Here is a 15,833-nt window from a genome sequence, read left to right as displayed (position 1 = left end):
GTGAAGCATCGGAAATTAAAACTGGACTCACAGGAGAGGTTCAAATCATAGAAAGTGAAAGTGTCAGTCCTCTTGTACTTAAGTCGGCATTGTGCCTTTTGTATTAAATTTGGATGCAATTTCTGTGTTTCATCATCAATAGGAAGATCAAAGGGATACAGTAAACCTGAAGTGAAGCATCGGAAACTAAAACTGTACTCACAGGAGAGGTTCAAATCATAGACAGTTAGAGTGTCACTCCTCCTGTATTTAAGTCGGCATTGTGCCTTTTCAATGTAATTCCGATGCAATTTCTGTGTCTCATCGTCAATAAGAAGGTCCAAGGGATACAGCAAACCTGAAGTGAAGCATCGGAATATAAATCTCTACTCACAGGAGAGGTTCAAATCATAGAAAGTGAGAGTGTCAGTCGTGTTGTACTTAAGTCGGCATTGTGCCTTTTGTTTTAAATTCGGATGCAATTTCTGTGTTTCATCGTCAATAAGAAGGTCCAAGGGATACAGTAAACCTGAAGTGAGGCATCGGAATCTAAAACTTGACCCACAGGAGAGGTTTAAATCATAGAATGTTAGAGTGTCAGGTCTCTTGTACTTCAGTCGGCATTGTGCTTTTTGAATTTAATTCCGATGCAATTTCTGTGTTTCATCGTCAATAAGAAGGTGCAAGGTATGCAGTAAACCTGAAGTGAAGCCTCGGAATCTAAAACTGGACTCACAGGTGAGGTTCAAATCATAGAATGTGAGAGTGTCAGTCCTCTTGTACTTAAGTCGGCATTGTGCCTTTTGTATTAAATTCGGATGCAATTTCTGTGTCTCTTCGTCAATAAGAAGGTCCAAGGGATACAGTAAACCTGAAGTGAAGCATCGGAATCTAAAACTGGACTCACAGGAGAGGTTCAAATCATAGGAAGTGAGAGTGTCAGTCCTTTTTTACTTCAGTCGGCATTGTGCCTTCTGTATTAAATTCAGATGCAATTTCTGTGTTTCATCGTCAATAAGAAGGTCCAAGGGTTACAGTAAACCTGAGGTGAAGCATCGGAATCTAAAACTGTACTCACAGGAGAGGTTCAAATCATAGAAAGTGAGAGTGTCAGTCCTCTTTTACTTAAGTCGGCATTGTGCCATTTGTATTAAATTCCAATGCAATTTCTGTGTTTCATCGTCAATATGAAGGTCCAAGGGATACAGTAAACCTGAAGTGAAGCATCGGAATCTAAAACTGGACTCATAGGAGAGGTTCAAATCACAGAAAGTTAGAGCGTCAGTCCTCTTGCACTTAAGTCGGCATTGTGCCTTTTGAATTTATTTCCAATGCAATTTCTGTGTTTCATCGTCAATAAGAAGGTCCAAGGGATACAGTAAACCTGAAGTGAGGCATTGGAATCTAAAACTGGACTCACAGGACAGGTTCAAACCATAGAAAGTGAGAGTGTCAGTCCTTTGTTACTTCAGTCGGCATTGTGCCTTCTGTATTGAATTCGGATGCAATTTCTGTGTTTCATCGTCAATGAGAAGGTATAAGGGATACAGTAAATGTGAAGTGAAGCATCGGAATCTAAAACTGGACTCTTAGGAAAGATTCAAATCATAGAAAGTGAGAGTGTCAGTCCTCTTGTACTTAAGTCGGCATTGTTCCTTTTGTATTAAATTCGGATGCAATTTCTGTGTTTCATCGTCAATAAGAAGGTCCAAGGGATACAGTAAAACTGAAGTGAAGCATCGGAATCTAAAACTGGACTCACAGGAGAGGTTCAAATCATAGCAAGTTAGAGTGTCAGTCGTCTTGTACCTAAGTCAGCATTGTGCCTTTTGAATTTAATTCCGATGCAGTTTCTGTGTTTGATCGTCAATAAGAAGGTGCAAGGTATACAGTGAACCTGAAGTGAAGCATCGGAAACTAAAACTGGACTCACAGGAGTGGTTCAAATCATAGAAAGTGAGAGTGTCAGTCCTTTTTTACTTCAGTCGGCATTGTGCCTTCTGTATTAAATTCAGATGCAATTTCTGTGTTTCATCGTCAATAAGAAGGTCCAAGGGATACAGTAAACTGAAGTGAAGCATCGGAATCTAAAACTGGACTCACAGGAGAGGTTCGAATCACAGAAAGTTAGAGCGTCAGTCCTCTTGCACTTAAGTTGGCATTGTGCCTTTTGAATTTATTTCAAATGCAATTTCTGTGTTTTATCGTCAATAAGAAGGTCCAAGGGATACAGTAAACCTGAAGTGAAGCATCGGAAACTAAAACTGGACTCACAGGAGAGGTTCAAATCATAGAAAGTGAGAGTGTCAGTGCTTTTTTACTTCAGTCGGCATTGTGCCTTCTGTATTAAATTCGGATGCAATTTCTGTGTTTCATCGTCAATAGGAAAGTATAAGGGATACAGTAAATCTGAAGTGAAGCATCGGAATCTAAAACTGGACTCTTAGGAAAGGTTCAAATCATAGAAAGTGAGAGTGTCAGTCCTCTTGTACTTAAGTCGGCATTGTGCCTTTTGTATAAAATTCTGATGCAATTTCTGTGTTTCATCGTCAATAAGAAGGTCCAAGGGATACAGTAGACCTGAAGTGAAGCATCGGAATCTAAAACTAGACTCACAGGAGAGGTTCAAATCATAGAAAGTTAGAGTGTCAGTCCTCTTGTACTTAAGTCGGCATTGTGCCTTTTGAATTTAATTCCGATGCAATTTCCGTGTTTCATCGTCAATGAGAAGGTGCAAGGTATACAGAAAACCTGAAGTGAAGCATCGGAATCTAATACTGGACTCACAGGAGAGGTTCAAATCATAGTAAGTTAGAATGTCAGTCCTCCTGTACTTAAGTTGGCATTGTGCCTTTTGTATTAAATTCGGATGCAATTACTGTGTTTCATCGTCAATAAGAAGGTGCAAGGTATACAGTAAACCTGAAGTGAAGCATCGGAATCTAAAACTGTACTCACAGGAGAGGTTCAAATCATAGAAAGTGAGAGTGTCAGTCCTCTTGCACGTAAGTCGACATTGTGCCATTTGTATTAAATTCGGATGCAATTTCTGTGTTTCATTGTCAATATGAAGGTCCAAGGGATACAGTAGACCTGAAGTGAAGCATCGGAATCTAAAACTGGACTCACAGGACAGGTTCAAACCATAGAAAGTGAGAGTGTCAGTCCTTTTTTACTTCAGTCGGCATTGTGCCTTCTGTATTAAATTCGGATGCAATTTCTGTGTTTCATCGTCAATAAGAAGGTACAAGGGATACAGTAAATCGGAAGTGAAGCATCGGAATCTAAAACTGGACTCTCAGGACAGGTTCAAATCATAGAAAGTGAGAGTGTCAGTCCTCTTGTACTTAAGTCGGCATTGTTCCTTTTGTATTAAATTCGGATGCAATTTCTGTGTTTCATCGTCAATAAAAAGGTCCAAGGGATACAGTAAAACTGAAGTGAAGCATCGGAATCTAAAACTGGACTCACAGGAGAGGTTCAAATCATAGAATGTTAGAGTGTCAGTCGTCTTGTACTTAAGTCGGCATTGTGCCTTTTGAATTTAATTCCGATGCAATTTCTGTGTTTGATCGTCTATATGACGGTGCAAGGTATACAGTAAACCTGAAGTGAAGCATCGGAAACTAAAATTGGACTCACAGGAGAGGTTCAAATCATAGAAAGTGAAAGTGTCAGTCCTCTTGCACTTAAGTCGGCATTGTGCCTTTTGTATTAAATTCGGATGCAATTTCTGTGTCTCATCGTCAATAAGAAGGTCCAAGGGATACAGTAAACCTGAAGTGAAGCATCGGAATCTAAAACTCAACTCACAGGAGAGGTTCAAATACATTGAAAGTGAGAGTGTCAGTCGTCCTGTACTTAAGTCGGCATTGTGCCATTTATATTAAATTCGGATGCAATTTCTTTGTTTCATCGTCAATAAGAAGGTCCAAGGGATACAGTAGACCTGAAGTGAAGCATCGGAATGTAAAACCGGACTCACAGGAGAGGTTCGAATCATAGAAAGTTAGAGTGCCAGTCCTCTTGCACTTAAGTCGGCATTGTGCCTTTTGGATTTAATTCCGATGCAATTCCTGTGTTTCATCGTCAATAAGAAGGTGCAAGGTATACAGTAAACTTGAAGTGAAGCATCGGAATCTAAAACTGGACTCACAGGAGAGGTTCAAATCATAGAAAGTGAGAGTATCAGTCCTCTTGTACTTAAGTCGGCATTGTGCCTTTTGTATTTAATTAAGATGCAATTTCTGTGTCTCATCGTCAATAAGAAGGTCCAAGGGATACAGTAAACCTGAAGTGAAGCATCGGAATCTAAAACTGGACTCACAGGAGAGGTTCAAATCATAGAAAGTGAGAGTGTCAGTCCTTTTTTACTTCAGTCGGCATTGTGCCTTCTGTATTAAATTCGGATGCAATTTCTGTGTTTCATCGTCAATAAGAAGGACCAAGGGATACAGTAAATCTGAAGTGAATAATCGGAATCTAAAACTTGACGCACAGGTGAGGTTCAAATCATAGAAAGTGAGAGTGTCAGTCCTCTTGAACTTAAGTCGTCATTGTGCCTTTTGTATAAAATTCAGATGCAATTTCTGTGTTTCATCGTCAATAAGAAGGTCCTAGGGATACAGTAGACCTGAAGTGAAGCATCGGAATCTAAAAGTAGACTCACAGGAGAGGTTCAAATCATAGAAAGTTAGAGTGTCAGTTCCCTGATACTTAAGTCGGCATTGTGCCTTTTGAATTTAATTCCGATGCAATTTCTGTGATTCATCGTCAATGAGAAGGTGCAAGGTATACAGAAAACCTGAAGTGAAGCATCGGAATCTAAAACTGGACTCGCAGGAGAGGTTCAAATCATAGTAAGATAGAATGTCAGTCCTCCTGTACTTAAGACGGCATTTTGCCTTTTGTATTAAATTCGGATGCAATTACTGTGTTTCATCGTCAATAAGAAGTTGAAGGTATACAGTAAACCTGAAGTGAAGCATCGGAATCTAAAACTGTACTCACAGGAGAGATTCAAATCATAGAAAGTTAGAGTGTCACTCCTCCTGTACTTAAGTTGGTATTGTGCCCTTTGTATTAAATTCGGATGCAATATCTGGGTTTCATCGTCAATAACAAGGTCCAAGGGATATAGTAGACCTGAAGTTAAGCATCGGAATCTTAAACTGGACTCACAGGAGAGGTTCAAATCATAGAAAGTGAGTGTGTCAGGCCTCTTGTACTTAAGTCGACATTGTGCCTTTTGTATTAAATTCGGAAGCAATTTCTGTGTCTCATCGTCAATAAGAAGGTACAAGGGATACAGTAAATCTGAAGTGAAGCATCGGAATCTAAAACTGGACTCACAGGAAAGGTTCAAATCATAGAAAGTGAGAGTGTCAGTCCTCTTGTACTTAAGTCGGCATTGTTCCTTTTGTATTAAATTCGGATGCAATTTCTGTGTTTCATCGTCAATAAGAAGGTCCAAGGGATACAGTAAAACTCAAGTGAAGCATCGGAATCTAAAACTGGACTCACAGGAGAGGTTCAAATCATAGAAAGTTAGAGTGTCAGTCGTCTTGCACTTAAGTCGGCATTGTGCCTTTTGAATTTAATTCCGATGCAACTTCTGTGTTTGATCGTCAATAAGAAGGTGCAAGGTATACATTAAACCTGAAGTGAAGCATCGGAAATTAAAACTGGACTCACAGGAGAGGTTCAAATCATAGAAAGTGAAAGCGTCAGTCCTCTTGTACTTAAGTCGGCATTGTGCCTTTTGTATTAAATTTGGATGCAATTTCTGTGTTTCATCATCAATAGGAAGGTCAAAGGGATACAGTAAACCTGAAGTGAAGCATCGGAACCTAATACTGTACTCACAGGAGAGGTTCAAATCATAGAAAGTTAGAGTGTCACTCCTCCTGTATTTAAGTCGGCATTGTGCCTTTTCAATGTAATTCCGATGCAATTTCTGTGTCTCATCGTCAATAAGAAGGTCCAAGGGATACAGTAAACCTGAAGTGAAGCATCGGAATATAAATCTCTACTCACAGGAGAGGTTCAAATCATAGAAAGTGAGAGTGTCAGTCCTGTTGTACTTAAGTCGGCATTGTGCCTTTTGTATTAAATTCGGATGCAATTTCTGTGTTTCATCGTCAATAAGAAGGTCCAAGGGATACAGTAAACCTGAAGTGAGGCATCGGAATCTAAAACTTGACTCACAGGAGAGGTTCAAATCATAGAAAGTTAGAGTGTCAGTTCTCTTGTCCTTCAGTCGGCATTGTGCCTTTTGAATTTAATTCCAATGCAATTTCTGTGTTTCATCGTCAATAAGAAGGTGCAAGGTATGCAGTAAACCTGAAGTGAAGCCTCGGAATCTAAAACTGGACTCACAGGTGAGGTTCAAATCATAGAAAGTGAGAGTGTCAGTCCTTTTGTACTTAAGTCGGCATTGTGCCTTTTGTATTAAATTCGGATGCAATTTCTGTGTCTCTTCGTCAACAAGAAGGTCCAAGGGATACAGTAAACCTGAAGTGAAACATCGGAAACTAAAACTGGACTCACAGGAGAGGTTCAAATCATAGAAAGTGAGAGTGTCAGTCCTTTTTTACATCAGTCGGCATTGTGCCTTCTATATTAAATTCGGATGCAATTTCTGTGTTTCATCGTCAATAAGAAGGTCCAAGGGATACAGTAAATCTGAAGGAATCATCGGAATCTAAAACTGGACGCACTGGAGAGGTTCAAATCATAGAAAGTGAGAGTGTCAGTCCTCTTGCACGTAAGTCGACATTGTGCCATTTGTATTAAATTCGGATGCAATTTCTGTGTTTCATTGTCAATAACAAGGTCCTAGGGATACAGTAAACTTGAAGTGAAGCATCGGAATCTAAAACTGCACTCACAGGAGAGATTCAAATCATAGGAAGTTAGAGTGTCACTCCTCCTGTACTTAAGTTGGTATTGTGCCCTTTGTATTAAATTCGGATGCAATTTCTGGGTTTCATCGTCAATAAGAAGGTCCAAGGGATAAAGTAGACCTGAAGTTTAGCATCGGAATCTAAAACTGGACTCACAGGAGAGGTTCGAATCACAGAAAGTGAGAGTGTCAGTCCTCTTGTACTTAAGTCGGCATTGTTCCTTTTGTATTAAATTCGGATGCAATTTCTGTGTTTCATCGTCAATAAGAAGGTGCAAGGTATACAGAAAACCTGAAGTGAAGCATCGGAATATAAAACTGGACTCACAGGAGAGGTTCAAATCATAGGAAGTGAGAGTGTCAGTCCTTTTTTACTTCAGTCGGCATTGTGCCTTCTGTATTAAATTCAGATGCAATTTCTGTGTTTCATCGTCAATAAGAAGGTCCAAGGGATACAGTAAACCTGAGGTGAAGCATCGGAATCTAAAACTGTTCTCACAGGAGAGGTTCAAATCATAGAAAGTGAGAGTGTCAGTCCTCTTTTACTTAAGTCGGCATTGTGCCATTTGTATTAAATTCCAATGCAATTTCTGTGTTTCATCGTCAATATGAAGGTCCAAGGGATACAGTAAACCTGAAGTGAAGCATCGGAATCTAAAACTGGACTCACAGGAGAGGTTCGAATCACAGAAAGTGAGAGTGTCAGTCCTCTTGTACTTAAGTCGGCATTGTTCCTTTTGTATTAAATTCGGATGCAATTTCTGTGTTTCATCGTCAATAAGAAGGTCCAAGGGATACAGTAAAACTGAAGTGAAGCATCGGAATCTAAAACTGGACTCACAGGAGAGGTTCAAATCACAGAAAGTTAGAGTGTCAGTCGTCTTGTACTTAAGTCAGCATTGTGCCTTTTGAATTTAATTCCGATGCAGTTTCTCTGTTTGATCGTCAATAAGAAGGTGCAAGGTATACAGTAAACCTGAAGTGAAGCATCGGAAACTAAAACTGGACTCACAGGAGAGGTTTAAATCATAGAAAGTGAGAGTGTCAGTCCTTTTTTACTTCAGTCGGCATTGTGCCTTCTGTATTAAATTGAGATGCAATTTCTGTGTTTCATCGTCAATAAGAAGGTCCGAGGGATACAGTAAACCTGAAGTGAAGCATCGGAATCTAAAACTGGACTCACAGGAGAGGTTCAAATCATAGAAAGTGAGAGTGTCAGTCCTCTTTTACTTAAGTCGGCATTGTGCCTCTTGTATTAAATTCCGATGCAATTTTTGTGTTTGTTCGTCAATATGAATTTCCAAGGGATACAGTAGACCTGAAGTGAAGCATCGGAATCTAAAACTGGACTCACAGGAGAGGTTCGAATCACAGAAAGTTAGAGTGTCAGTCCTCTTGCACTTAAGTCGGCATTGTGCCTTTTGAATTTATTTCCAATGCAATTTCTGTGTTTCATCGTCAATAAGAAGGTCCAAGGGATACAGTAAATCTGAAGTGAAGCATCGGAATCTAAAACTGGACTCACAGGAAAGGTTCAAATCATAGAAAGTGAGAGTGTCAGTCCTCTTGTACTTAAGTCGGCATTGTTCCTTTTGTATTAAATTCGGATGCAATTTCTGTGTTTCATCGTCAATAAGAAGGTCCAAGGGATACAGTAAAACTCTAGTGAAGCATCGGAATCTAAAACTGGACTCACAGGAAAGGTTCAAATCATAGAAAGTTAGAGTGTCAGTCGTCTTGTACTTAAGTCGGCATTGTGCCTTTTGAATTTAATTCCGATGCAATTTCTGTGTTTGATCGTCAATAAGAAGGTGCAAGGTATACATTAAACCTGAAGTGAAGCATCGGAAATTAAAACTGGACTCACAGGAGAGGTTCAAATCATAGAAAGTGAAAGTGTCAGTCCTCTTGTACTTAAGTCGGCATTGTGCCTTTTGTATTAAATTTGGATGCAATTTCTGTGTTTCATCATCAATAGGAAGGTCAAAGGGATACAGTAAACCTGAAGTGAAGCATCGGAAACTAAAACTGTACTCACAGGAGAGGTTCAAATCATAGAAAGTTAGAGTGTCACTCCTCCGGTATTTAAGTCGGCATTGTGCCTTTTCAATGTAATTCCGATGCAATTTCTGTGTCTCATCGTCAATAAGAAGGTCCAAGGGATACAGTAAACCTGAAGTGAAGCATCGGAATATAAATCTCTACTCACAGGAGAGGTTCAAATCATAGAAAGTGAGAGTGTCAGTCCTGTTGTACTTAAGTCGGCATTGTGCATTTTGTTTTAAATTCGGATGCAATTTCTGTGTTTCATCGTCAATAAGAATGTCCAAGGGATACAGTAAACCTGAAGTGAGGCATCGGAATCTAAAACTTGACCCACAGGAGAGGTTTAAATCATAGAAAGTTAGAGTGTCAGTTCTCTTGTACTTCAGTCGGCATTGTGCCTTTTGAATTTAATTCCGATGCAATTTCTGTGTTTCATCGTCAATAAGAAGGTGCAAGGTATGCAGTAAACCTGAAGTGAAGCCTCGGAATCTAAAACTGGACTCACAGGTGAGGTTCAAATCATAGAATGTGAGAGTGTCAGTCCTCTTGTACTTAAGTCGGCATTGTGCCTTTTGTATTAAATTCGGATGCAATTTCTGTGTCTCTTCGTCAATAAGAAGGTCCAAGGGATACAGTAAACCTGAAGTGAAGCATCGGAATCTAAAACTGGACTCACAGGAGAGGTTCAAATCATAGGAAGTGAGAGTGTCAGTCCTTTTTTACTTCAGTCGGCATTGTGCCTTCTGTATTAAATTCAGATGCAATTCCTGTGTTTCATCGTCAATAAGAAGGTCCAAGGGATACAGTAAACCTGAGGTGAAGCATCGGAATCTAAAACTGTACTCACAGGAGAGGTTCAAATCATAGAAAGTGAGAGTGTCAGTCCTCTTTTATTTAAGTCGGCATTGTGCCATTTGTATTAAATTCCAATGCAATTTCTGTGTTTCATCGTCAATATGAAGGTCCAAGGGATACAGTAAACCTGAAGTGAAGCATCGGAATCTAAAACTGGACTCACAGGAGAGGTTCGAATCACAGAAAGTTTGAGCGTCAGTCCTCTTGCACTTAAGACGGCATTGTGCCTTTTGAATTTATTTCCAATGCAATTTCTGTGTTTCATCGTCAATAAGAAGGTCCAAGGGATACAGTAAACCTGAAGTGAGGCATTGGAATCTAAAACTGGACTCACAGGACAGGTTCAAACCATAGGAAGTGAGAGTGTCAGTCCTTTGTTACTTCAGTCGGCATTGTGCCTTCTGTATTGAATTCGGATGCAATTTCTGTGTTTCATCGTCAATAAGAAGGTATAAGGGATACAGTAAACGTGAAGTGAAGCATCGGAATCTAAAACTGGACTCTTAGGAAAGGTTCAAATCATAGAAAGTGAGAGTGTCAGTCCTCTTGTACTTAAGTCGGCATTGTTCCTTTTGTATTAAATTCGGATGCAATTTCTGTGTTTCATCGTCAATAAGAAGGTCCAAGGGATACAGTAAAACTGAAGTGAAGCATCGGAATCTAAAACTGGACTCACAGGAGAGGTTCAAATCATAGAAAGTTAGAGTGTCAGTCGTCTTGTACTTAAGTCAGCATTGTGCCTTTTGAATTTAATTCCGATGCAGTTTCTGTGTTTGATCGTCAATAAGAAGGTGCAAGGTATACAGTAAACCTGAAGTGAAGCATCGGAAACTAAAACTGGACTCACAGGAGAGGTTCAAATCATAGAAAGTGAGAGTGTCAGTCCTTTTTTACTTCAGTCGGCATTGTGCCTTCTGTATTAAATTCAGATGCAATTTCTGTGTTTCATCGTCAATAAGAAGGTCCAAGGGATACAGTAAACTGAAGTGAAGCATCGGAATCTAAAACTGGACTCACAGGAGAGGTTCAAATCATAGAAAGTGAGAGTGTCAGTCCTCTTTTACTTAAGTCGGCATTGTGCCTTTTGTATTAAATTCCGATGCAATTTCTGTGTTTCATCGTCAATATGAAGGTCCAAGGGATACAGTAGACCTGAAGTGAAGCATCGGAATCTAAAACTGGACTCACAGGAGAGGTTCGAATCACAGAAAGTTAGAGCGTCAGTCCTCTTGCACTTAAGTCGGCATTGTGCCTTTTGAATTTATTTCCAATGCAATTTCTGTGTTTCATCGTCAATAAGAAGGTCCAAGGGATACAGTAAACCTGAAGTGAGGCATCGGAATCTAAAACTGGACTCACAGGACAGGTTCAAACCATAGAAAGTGAGAGTGTCAGTCCTTTTTTACTTCAGTCGGCATTGTGCCTTCTGTATTAAATTCGGATGCAATTTCTGTGTTTCATCGTCAATAAGAAGGTACAAGGGATACAGTAAATCTGAAGTGAAGCATCGGAATCTAAAACTGGACTCACAGGAAAGGTTCAAATCATAGAAAGTGAGAGTGTCAGTCCTCTTGTACTTAAGTCGGCATTGTTCCTTTTGTATTAAATTCGGATGCAATTTCTGTGTTTCATCGTCAATAAGAAGGTCCAAGGGATACAGTAAAACTCTAGTGAAGCATCGGAATGTAAAACTGGACTCACAGGAAAGGTTCAAATCATAGAAAGTTAGAGTGTCAGTCGTCTTGTACTTAAGTCGGCATTGTGCCTTTTGAATTTAATTCCGATGCAATTTCTGTGTTTGATCGTCAATAAGAAGGTGCAAGGTATACATTAAACCTGAAGTGAAGCATCGGAAATTAAAACTGGACTCACAGGAGAGGTTCAAATCATAGAAAGTGAAAGTGTCAGTCCTCTTGTACTTAAGTCGGCATTGTGCCTTTTGTATTAAATTTGGATGCAATTTCTGTGTTTCATCATCAATAGGAAGATCAAAGGGATACAGTAAACCTGAAGTGAAGCATCGGAAACTAAAACTGTACTCACAGGAGAGGTTCAAATCATAGACAGTTAGAGTGTCACTCCTCCTGTATTTAAGTCGGCATTGTGCCTTTTCAATGTAATTCCGATGCAATTTCTGTGTCTCATCGTCAATAAGAAGGTCCAAGGGATACAGCAAACCTGAAGTGAAGCATCGGAATATAAATCTCTACTCACAGGAGAGGTTCAAATCATAGAAAGTGAGAGTGTCAGTCGTGTTGTACTTAAGTCGGCATTGTGCCTTTTGTTTTAAATTCGGATGCAATTTCTGTGTTTCATCGTCAATAAGAAGGTCCAAGGGATACAGTAAACCTGAAGTGAGGCATCGGAATCTAAAACTTGACCCACAGGAGAGGTTTAAATCATAGAAAGTTAGAGTGTCAGGTCTCTTGTACTTCAGTCGGCATTGTGCCTTTTGAATTTAATTCCGATGCAATTTCTGTGTTTCATCGTCAATAAGAAGGTGCAAGGTATGCAGTAAACCTGAAGTGAAGCCTCGGAATCTAAAACTGGACTCACAGGTGAGGTTCAAATCATAGAATGTGAGAGTGTCAGTCCTCTTGTACTTAAGTCGGCATTGTGCCTTTTGTATTAAATTCGGATGCAATTTCTGTGTCTCTTCGTCAATAAGAAGGTCCAAGGGATACAGTAAACCTGAAGTGAAGCATCGGAATCTAAAACTGGACTCACAGGAGAGGTTCAAATCATAGGAAGTGAGAGTGTCAGTCCTTTTTTACTTCAGTCGGCATTGTGCCTTCTGTATTAAATTCAGATGCAATTTCTGTGTTTCATCGTCAATAAGAAGGTCCAAGGGTTACAGTAAACCTGAGGTGAAGCATCGGAATCTAAAACTGTACTCACAGGAGAGGTTCAAATCATAGAAAGTGAGAGTGTCAGTCCTCTTTTACTTAAGTCGGCATTGTGCCATTTGTATTAAATTCCAATGCAATTTCTGTGTTTCATCGTCAATATGAAGGTCCAAGGGATACAGTAAACCTGAAGTGAAGCATCGGAATCTAAAACTGGACTCATAGGAGAGGTTCAAATCACAGAAAGTTAGAGCGTCAGTCCTCTTGCACTTAAGTCGGCATTGTGCCTTTTGAATTTATTTCCAATGCAATTTCTGTGTTTCATCGTCAATAAGAAGGTCCAAGGGATACAGTAAACCTGAAGTGAGGCATTGGAATCTAAAACTGGACTCACAGGACAGGTTCAAACCATAGAAAGTGAGAGTGTCAGTCCTTTGTTACTTCAGTCGGCATTGTGCCTTCTGTATTGAATTCGGATGCAATTTCTGTGTTTCATCGTCAATGAGAAGGTATAAGGGATACAGTAAATGTGAAGTGAAGCATCGGAATCTAAAACTGGACTCTTAGGAAAGATTCAAATCATAGAAAGTGAGAGTGTCAGTCCTCTTGTACTTAAGTCGGCATTGTTCCTTTTGTATTAAATTCGGATGCAATTTCTGTGTTTCATCGTCAATAAGAAGGTCCAAGGGATACAGTAAAACTGAAGTGAAGCATCGGAATCTAAAACTGGACTCACAGGAGAGGTTCAAATCATAGCAAGTTAGAGTGTCAGTCGTCTTGTACCTAAGTCAGCATTGTGCCTTTTGAATTTAATTCCGATGCAGTTTCTGTGTTTGATCGTCAATAAGAAGGTGCAAGGTATACAGTGAACCTGAAGTGAAGCATCGGAAACTAAAACTGGACTCACAGGAGTGGTTCAAATCATAGAAAGTGAGAGTGTCAGTCCTTTTTTACTTCAGTCGGCATTGTGCCTTCTGTATTAAATTCAGATGCAATTTCTGTGTTTCATCGTCAATAAGAAGGTCCAAGGGATACAGTAAACTGAAGTGGAGCATCGGAATCTAAAACTGGACTCACAGGAGAGGTTCGAATCACAGAAAGTTAGAGCGTCAGTCCTCTTGCACTTAAGTTGGCATTGTGCCTTTTGAATTTATTTCAAATGCAATTTCTGTGTTTTATCGTCAATAAGAAGGTCCAAGGGATACAGTAAACCTGAAGTGAAGCACCGGAAACTAAAACTGGACTCACAGGAGAGGTTCAAATCATAGAAAGTGAGAGTGTCAGTGCTTTTTTACTTCAGTCGGCATTGTGCCTTCTGTATTAAATTCGGATGCAATTTCTGTGTTTCATCGTCAATAGGAAAGTATAAGGGATACAGTAAATCTGAAGTGAAGCATCGGAATCTAAAACTGGACTCTTAGGAAAGGTTCAAATCATAGAAAGTGAGAGTGTCAGTCCTCTTGTACTTAAGTCGGCATTGTGCCTTTTGTATAAAATTCTGATGCAATTTCTGTGTTTCATCGTCAATAAGAAGGTCCAAGGGATACAGTAGACCTGAAGTGAAGCATCGGAATCTAAAACTAGACTCACAGGAGAGGTTCAAATCATAGAAAGTTAGAGTGTCAGTCCTCTTGTACTTAAGTCGGCATTGTGCCTTTTGAATTTAATTCCGATGCAATTTCCGTGTTTCATCGTCAATGAGAAGGTGCAAGGTATACAGAAAACCTGAAGTGAAGCATCGGAATCTAATACTGGACTCACAGGAGAGGTTCAAATCATAGTAAGTTAGAATGTCAGTCCTCCTGTACTTAAGTTGGCATTGTGCCTTTTGTATTAAATTCGGATGCAATTACTGTGTTTCATCGTCAATAAGAAGGTGCAAGGTATACAGTAAACCTGAAGTGAAGCATCGGAATCTAAAACTGTACTCACAGGAGAGGTTCAAATCATAGAAAGTGAGAGTGTCAGTCCTCTTGCACGTAAGTCGACATTGTGCCATTTGTATTAAATTCGGATGCAATTTCTGTGTTTCATTGTCAATATGAAGGTCCAAGGGATACAGTAGACCTGAAGTGAAGCATCGGAATCTAAAACTGGACTCACAGGACAGGTTCAAACCATAGAAAGTGAGAGTGTCAGTCCTTTTTTACTTCAGTCGGCATTGTGCCTTCTGTATTAAATTCGGATGCAATTTCTGTGTTTCATCGTCAATAAGAAGGTACAAGGGATACAGTAAATCGGAAGTGAAGCATCGGAATCTAAAACTGGACTCTTAGGACAGGTTCAAATCATAGAAAGTGAGAGTGTCAGTCCTCTTGTACTTAAGTCGGCATTGTTCCTTTTGTATTAAATTCGGATGCAATTTCTGTGTTTCATCGTCAATAAAAAGGTCCAAGGGATACAGTAAAACTGAAGTGAAGCATCGGAATCTAAAACTGGACTCACAGGAGAGGTTCAAATCATAGAATGTTAGAGTGTCAGTCGTCTTGTACTTAAGTCGGCATTGTGCCTTTTGAATTTAATTCCGATGCAATTTCTGTGTTTGATCGTCTATATGACGGTGCAAGGTATACAGTAAACCTGAAGTGAAGCATCGGAAACTAAAATTGGACTCACAGGAGAGGTTCAAATCATAGAAAGTGAAAGTGTCAGTCCTCTTGCACTTAAGTCGGCATTGTGCCTTTTGTATTAAATTCGGATGCAATTTCTGTGTCTCATCGTCAATAAGAAGGTCCAAGGGATACAGTAAACCTGAAGTGAAGCATCGGAATCTAAAACTCAACTCACAGGAGAGGTTCAAATACATTGAAAGTGAGAGTGTCAGTCGTCCTGTACTTAAGTCGGCATTGTGCCATTTATATTAAATTCGGATGCAATTTCTTTGTTTCATCGTCAATAAGAAGGTCCAAGGGATACAGTAGACCTGAAGTGAAGCATCGGAATGTAAAACCGGACTCACAGGAGAGGTTCGAATCATAGAAAGTTAGAGTGCCAGTCCTCTTGCACTTAAGTCGGCATTGTGCCTTTTGGATTTAATTCCGATGCAATTCCTGTGTTTCATCGTCAATAAGAAGGTGCAAGGTATACAGTAAACTTGAAGTGAAGCATCGGAATCTAAAACTGGACTCACAGGAGAGGTTCAAATCATAGAAAGTTAGAGTGTCACTCCTCCGGTATTTAAGTCGGCATTGTGCCTTTTCAAT

The sequence above is a fragment of the Schistocerca americana genome, chromosome 10 (genome assembly GCF_021461395.2).
Source record: "Schistocerca americana isolate TAMUIC-IGC-003095 chromosome 10, iqSchAmer2.1, whole genome shotgun sequence".
Lineage (NCBI taxonomy): Eukaryota > Metazoa > Arthropoda > Insecta > Orthoptera > Acrididae > Schistocerca > Schistocerca americana.
This window is presented reverse-complemented; position numbering follows the sequence as displayed.